Genomic DNA, 8,165 nt, shown 5'->3' with positions numbered 1-8,165 from the left:
TCAGAATGTTAAGACTGTCAGCTGCAACTTGAGGAGAAGTATGAGAGGCTGGGTCTCAGAAGGAGCCAGCCCAGAGCTGGAACTCAGCGGAAGAGGCACTGGAGGTGGGGAGGTTGGGGGCAAGCACTGTGTAGGAGTCTGAACATCATTTGCTAAGGCCTTACCTTTCTCCTCTTTGAGCCGAGGCCTTTTCATCTGTACAATTCAGATATTTATGCCTTCCCAGCATATTCTCCAGGCTCTAGTGGCCTTCCAATAAATAATGGATATCAAAGTTCTTTTTAAACTGCAGCTCACTGGGTAAGTGTGAAGTATTGTCAGGTTAAATCAGTGAGAGATGTCGTTTGAGCTAAAACTTGAAAGGAGTTTGCCAGACTGGAAGGAACATTTCCATCAGCGTTGCAGAGATGCAGACACACGCAGCACGTTGGGATAGCAGGTCATCCAGGGCACTGAGAGCTGGCCAGGGAGCCTGTAGTGAAGGGGCCCAAAGGAACCGAACGAAGTGTGCTGGGGAGAATTCAATAAAAAGTCCTGGGTGCCTTATTCGAGACGGGGAGTGTCGTCTTGAGCTAGCAAGTAATCAAAAGTGTTTTCATGGGGGTGGCAATGGAGGTGGGCAGCGTGGTTACAATTCTATAATGGAAAAGCATGGCTATAATAGGTAGGATCGATTTGGGGACGGAATGGAAACTAGGGAAGTCTAGAGGCAGGGAGATCAGTGGAGGCTATTTTTCAATCTAAACAAAACCCCGTAGCGATCAGTTTTACTTGACAATCTGTCATCTTTGTTTCTGCATTATCGAATACACCTGCCATGCTGGGGCGAATGTGGCCGAGACAAGGAGGTCTTAAGTCTACTGGCATTGGACTTAATAGGGTGCTAAGTGCTGCAGGTCCTCACCAAGCTGGGTCAGATGCCGCTCCTTCCTCTACAACCCAAAGCTACATGGAGGAAGGGTATCTTTGCAAAAATTATTCTTCGGGGAATTAAATTCCAATTATATTATTTGGAAGTGGACCCTGAATCCATGGGGAAAAACATTGATATCCTCTCAAGAAAGTCACTTAGAAAAGATGGTTGACTGTAAATGCTATCTTGACCTAGTTGGTCTCTCTCCTAACCTTTTAAAACTAGGACCCGGGAGTATAGGAAAGAAAAAGGAAGTGAGTCAAGCCACTGAGCCCAGAGGCCCAACCGGAAACCCAAGGTGCCCTCCATTGAGGAGCTTGAGGGTCAAAGTAAGTCATGCCATGAGCTCCCCCCAAAAATGTTTTAATGTTTGTGTGATATTTATGTTAATGTTCAAATGTTTAAAATGCATACTACAGCCTTGGAAGAGAAAATGTGGCTTAACCAGTCAAAACTCAATAGTAATATGGAGACCAGCGCTGCCAGCCCACGTGGGTCTCAGCTGTTCCTTTTCAGCTTGTGTCATTGTGATGAGAGCTTCATGTATTTTTTTAACACTACAAGGCAGATAACTTTATTATATGCATAGTGTATTAACGGACTGATTTGTGAAAAGACGAACGAGCAATGTTCACGGTTCTGAGGGTGACTTCAGTGTTTGAAGGAAGAGCAACCCTGCAGGTGCAGGGGAGCGGTCAGCCTTTGTGAGGACTGGCTGCGAGAGGTCTCTGGGCCGAGTCTCGTCCACCAACTCTGCGCCTCCTTTCCTCTTCAGCGTCTGGGGTCAAGTCTAAGTTTGTTCCTGCTCTCTAGACTGCCCACAAGAACGCCACTGGTTCTGGAAAAGGAAAGGGGCTGATGGTGTCAACTGGACCCATTTTGGTGGTGACCTACAGGAGGCCGATGTCACTAGTTGGAAATCTCAACCAACTCGGTCAGGGGAGTACTGGTTTTTGAGACTCATTTTGGTGTGTACATGCCTCAAGCATAGGTACATTGTTACCGAAGATTCCATTTCAGTCCGCTCTATTTTTGGATATCCTCATCGAAACAAAGAATTGTGTTTTTAATAGTATTTCACGATTTTGAATGTTGGGTATCTCAGGAACTCTGAGAGTTGTATTGGACTGATAGCTATCCACTTCAGATCTCATATCAGAATGATCGGATTTCCTTAAAACTAGAAAATAGATACTGCTGAGTCCGTCAAAGGGTGTAGTCAAATGAGGGCCCGAACGTGGCTTCCTGCATTCCTAACCCCAGGTACCAATATCCTTTCCTCCTTCTATTCTTTGGCCTCTGACTCATGAGCCTGGGCTCAGAATGACCTTTAAATATTCCTCAAAACTCCTCTCAAGTGACCAGGATTAGCCTTAGGCTCTTAGGGCAATACTTAAGGAGAGGAGTTCCAAAAATATTTTCACAATTTTCATAATGGTGGCATTAAAGAAATATACCTTCCCTAGCAGCTAATCCTCTTTGCCTGTTTTTTGTACTAGAAGGGTCTGTTTAAAAATTAACAGCCACGCCCCTCTACAATGACACTCGCTCTGGATATTGAACACATTGGCATATGTTACATTTCCTCTTTTGTGGTTACGCAATGACTTCAAGTGGCTGTGAGTGACTGTGACTGCACTGGCCAAAGTGGAATATCTTTGTTAACCCCTCCTGACAGATTTGTCATTCTCTTATCGGGTTCCACTCGCCCTTGGATTTGATTTTCGATGCGTTTGTCAAATTATAATTATTTCCTTCCTCCCACTAGGCCGTAAGGTTGAGTGACCATGTTTTCTTTTCTAGTATGCATCTGCTAGACAGTCCCGCCCTAGGGCCTGGCCTATAGTGGGTGCTCGGTGTTTGCTGAATTGAATGAATTTGTCTTGAGAGTTCCTGGATTTTTATAGTCAGATACTGGTGGCTTCTTCAGGAATATGGGTGACCAAAACCAACTAGGCTTCCATCTGTATTAGAATAAGCATTTTACCAATTTCATAGAAAAATATGTGTAAAACACTTGCTAAATGGAAAAGTTCATGTAGTTAATAATTGAAGAGGAAAGATAGGAGGCACTGGAAACAGGAAGACCTTTTAGAAAATATTTCCGAGTTAGGAGCATTGTAAGTTATATTTTTTCTTTTTTTTTTTTAAACAACCTTAACAGTTTTTCTTAGATTCCTTCCTTTGCGCTCCAGCATAACCTGCATACTAGAGTTGTGTTTGTGTTTACTCCACCCTAGTTGCTATAGCGGATGAATCATAGAAACCAGAGATGGGAAAGACCAGTGAAATCATCTGGTTTGTCTCCAAATTAGGGAGTGGCTGGATCATTGGGATTTGGGGAAGACTAACCTCTCATTTGAAAAGAAAAAAAAAAAAAAAGACTGCAACCACAGCTGATTGGAGCAACTCACCCATCTGTTTGTCTTTTGCTTCTAGCATAACCTTGAGGTCCACCCTACTGAAAGTAATGAGGAATTCTCACCAAGGGCCCCAGGAAAACCAGATACCAAAGTGCTGAAGGAGTTGAACTCAAACTCTACTGCCTGAGAAATGAAGTTGGATTATGAATCTTTCAATGGTTGTTTTAGCTGAGTCTTATAGAATCTGAGACTGTTTTTAGGAAGGAAGGCCTTACAAATTCAAGAGCTAGCAAGGAGCTCCCAGATAGTTTGGCCAAACCGCCCAGTCCCCACATGCAGAAACTGGGATGGAGCTGTGAAGGGACTGTAGGAGTGCCTAGGGCAGGAGTGCCTGTCGGTCCATTTCTCTCTGCCACAGCAACACAGCACCCCCTCCACTGTGGTCTCCTCCTCCTCCGTGTTCTTCTCTATTGCATTGTTCTTTGAAGAAATGGCAAAGATGATTTAGCATCCATGTTCACTTCATGTCAACCAAGCTTGACCCTCAGGCATCACTTGTCCTTGAGCCACAGAGACAAGGGCACTTCAACCCCACCTGCAGCCTCACCTCCATTTTCCTTGCTTCCCTCCTACTTGCTTCTATATTGTTCTAGCTGCAGAAACTTGGCTTCATCTCCTGTTCAAACTCTGCTCTTGTTCTTTGGAATTTTTAAAATTTACAGTGTCCTTGGCTTCTTCCTTGATACTTAGCATAGCTCTACCCCAGCTTCTGATGTCCTCTCATAGCATCCCTGCACCAACTCTGGCCTCTCGGGTTATAACCCTTCCCATAAGCCTCATGCAACAAGTTATCTTATTTATTACATTAATTTGGATATCAAACCTTTTCTTTCAAACAGTATATGAACCATGTAAGGTTCATTACGTAAGGATAATTACGTTGCATTATCACAGAGTATTATTAGAGGAATCAAAACCAAATGAAATCTAAGTGTTTTCTTTGTCGGGAGAGGGTGCTATGATATACAACTTTTCCTCTATAGTTTTCATTTGTTTGTTTTGTTTTGTTTTTAATACTTACCCAAGGATATGTTCACTGATTCTAGAGAGTGAAGAAGGGGGGTGGGAGGAGAGAGAGAGAGAAACACTGATGTGAAAGAGAAATATTGATTAGTTACCCTTGCCCTCCCACCATGCACCTTGACTGGGGATCGAACCTGCAACCCAGGTTTCTGCCCTGACCGGGGATTAAACCCACAACTCTACGGTGTATGGGTGGCATCCCAACCAACTGAGCCACCTCACCAGGGCTCCTCTATGGTTTACCCTTGTGTGTTATGAATATATATGAAAAATACCATAAAAAAAGTTTTCCCCACAGCCTGGCATGGGCTGTCGTCATCTTAATTTGTGAGAAGGAAGCCCTCTTTATATTAGTTGTATATCTTTTTCCAACTGTTTATAATTATAGATGTAATATATACTCATTATTAACAAAACTCAAGTAATATAAAAAAGTATATATAATAAAAAGTAAACATTCTCCTTTATATAAATATACCAGTTTTCCTCTTTCCCCAAAGTGATCAATATCTTTGGTGTATATCCTTCCATATATTTGCATGTATATGTACATACACGCACACACCAATATATGTGTAAATGTACATAACCAGTAATATAAGTAGAGTCAAATTAGTCATATTAGTCTAATTGTTTTGTTTTTTTAATCAGCCAACATAAGGTCTTCCAAGTTTGAAAATATTCAAAACCCCCAAATGCATCTAATGGACATTTAATAACGGTGAAAACATCCAAAGTGTAGCTACTTTCGTGTGGGCGTTTTCATACTCACTACACGCTTTATGTAAAATACTGTCCTCTTTTGAGCAAATGCTTATAACTAAGAGATGTATGTGTTATTACAGAATTAGGATCTTCCCACTGATAGCAGGCATTGAGCACCTAAGTAGTCGTTCATATATTTTTGTGAAACATTATGTGGAAAATGCTGCTTAAAGACACAATAGAGGCTGGTGGAGATTGAAATATTCATCTTCTGACTTGACAAACGGTAGAAATGCAATCAAACATGTGGAGGTAAGAACTAAGACGCTGATAGCTCAGAAAGCATCCCATATCTCAGCCAGTGAATGTGAGAATGATCATGAATGGGCGGGCCTTTTTAGCCAAGTTCATTTTCATAATCTTTTTTATACTGGCATTGTCACTCACTACGCCCACAAGGCACAGCCTACCTCGCGTTCTGCTCGTTCATCCATTTAACACGGTGTGTTTGAGATCTATCCGGGTCAGAACATGGTGCTCTATTCCATTCTTCTTAGCAGCTTCGGTCCATCATGTAGACTTTCCCTAGTTAATTGTAACTTAGCCTCGCTGACGAACACTTCCTGTTGTGCTCATGTGTGACACTCTTTTCAGGATAGCTTTCCAGAGGCAAACTCACGGAGTCAAAGGGCACGGATGTTTTAAACACTGGTAGACACTACTGCACCGCCTTCCCACCGACAGCATGTGAGAATTCCCCATTCACCCATTTCCCGCCCCACTGGGTATTACCAGCCTTCTACTTTTTGTCGGGTGAGTGTAAGTAGGAATGAGGCAAAGTAATGCATTTATGGAGAGAAGTCCAACAGTAACAGGTACTGGCTACGTCACTGCCAGCACAATAGGAAGCAAGTAAATGTCTAGTGGCAGAGACCAATAAATAAAATACAGCATCTGGCACAAATAATGCCCCTTTTAAATTGCAAAATCTCCCATTACAAAATCATTAGCGTGTAATTATGTAACAATATCACACTCAAGCACACCATATGACATTTTGGGTGAAATGTCCAAATTAAAACTATGAATTATTACACTGATAGTATTACCCCGCCAACCACACTCAAGCAGGCGTGACTTGTGCTGGACCCTATGGAAAAACGCAAGGTGACCACTGAAAGACGAGAGGTATGTAAAAAATGCAGAGAGAAACAGATTAGAGCCAAATCTGCCTGGAGGACTTGGCAAAGGCTTTCTTCATGAGAAAATAATATCAACATTTGCTCTAAGGCTTGAAGGATGAGGCAAAGTTCACCCCTGTGGAAAACGGGAAAGGCACCCCGGGCTGGTAAACAGTGTAGAGAGAGGCACGGAGCGTCAGTGTGCTTGGCCGTGGCGCACGGTGGGCGGGACGGGGCCAGACGTGGGAAATAAGGTTATCAGGTAGGTCAGACTCCACAGAGTTCCGCGTCGGGGGAAGGTCATATAATCAGAACTATTTCTTAGAAAGATAATTCTGGATGCCTTGTAGAGCATGTATTGCGAGGGAAAGTGTCTGCTACAGCTGGGGAAGGGAGGTTGGAGTCACTGCACCTTTTTCCCTGAAAATTGAAATTGTGGTTTGTCCACACCAAGAGCACTCTGTGTGATTACGGTCACGGTGCCTTAACTCAACAAGTTTATCCAAATCTTCCTACGAGTTCAGCAGGCTAGATGCTGAAAAGACCCAAGGAGACAATAAAATAGCCACTGTTGCCTCAACACCCACTGGGCGCTTTTTATACATTGTCCGCTCTCTACAATGGTCCTGCAATACCACAAATGAGAAAAAACTGAGATTTTCAAAGTTTCACCTGGCCAGGAAGAAGCAGAAACAGAATGAGAACCCTGCCTGGACTGGTTCAGTCCAAAGCCCTACGTGTGCTCACTCAACCTCTCCCTGATCCTCCCCTCCCTCCTTTCTTCTCTCTTTCCGTCCTCTTTTAATTGTTATCTTTAGCCAAGTTATGCCAGTGAATAGTTTTAAAAGCCACATATTTACATGATAACTCCATATAATTGTATATACAATTACCGTATTTTTGGAATATAAGATGCACCGGACCATAAGACATACCTAGGTTTCAGAGGAGGAAAATAGGGGGGAAAAACCCCACTCCACCGCCGCCCCCCCACCCCAGCAAGCCAGGTAAGCTACATTCGGACTATAAGACGCACCCCCATTCCCCCAAAATTTGGGGTGGAAAGTGCGTCTTATAGTCCGAAAACACCGTAGTTAGAGTTGTTTGTTAGTAACAGAGCCTGGAAATAAGTGACTTAAATAAGGTAGAGATGTGTTTTTAAATTGATTTTAGAGAGTGAGAGGAAGGGAGAGAGAGGGGAAAAAAACCCCATCGATCTTGTTCCACTTATTCATGTGTTCACTGGTTGCTTCTTGAATGTGCCCTGACCTGGCATCAAACCCACACAACCTTGGCACATGGGGAAGATGCTCGAAACGACTGAACTACCCGGCCTGGGCAGGTAGAAATGTATTTTTCTTTCATATAAAGGAAATCTAAAAGAAAGCAGTTCAGGACTGAATTGGTTTCCCAGTCATCAGGGAAACAGGCACTGGCTTCCTCCACACTTTTTTTTTTCAGTGTTTTTGTTTTCATCCTCAAGGTTTTGTTTTCCATCCTTTGTGCCTAGTTTCCATCTTCCAATTTTCCTCCAGGACCACAGTAACTGAAAGAGCTCCGGCCATCATATCAAGTATTAGGCAAAGAAAGTAGGAAAAAAGGGGGGATTAAGGGGGGGAAAAACCATGACAACTGTTTTCTCTTAAAGTGGTTTTATTGAAACTGTACCTCATAACTTTCATTGGCTTCCTCTCTTGCCCAGAATTTAGTTAAATGGACACATCTAATTCCAAACGTAGCTGAAAACCATAATCTTTTAGCTGAGTACACTGCTGCCCACTTGACAAACAAACAAACTGGGTTTGTTGCTAAGAAGAAAAGCAGAATATATATTGAGCGGGAAATGTGTACTTTCTATCATAGCTTCCAAACACATCTACACACAACACGCAGACACACACTCCCAGGTAGCAGTTACTT

The sequence above is a fragment of the Desmodus rotundus genome, chromosome 7, assembly GCF_022682495.2.
Source record: "Desmodus rotundus isolate HL8 chromosome 7, HLdesRot8A.1, whole genome shotgun sequence".
Lineage (NCBI taxonomy): Eukaryota > Metazoa > Chordata > Mammalia > Chiroptera > Phyllostomidae > Desmodus > Desmodus rotundus.
Note: the sequence above shows the minus strand (reverse complement) of the source record.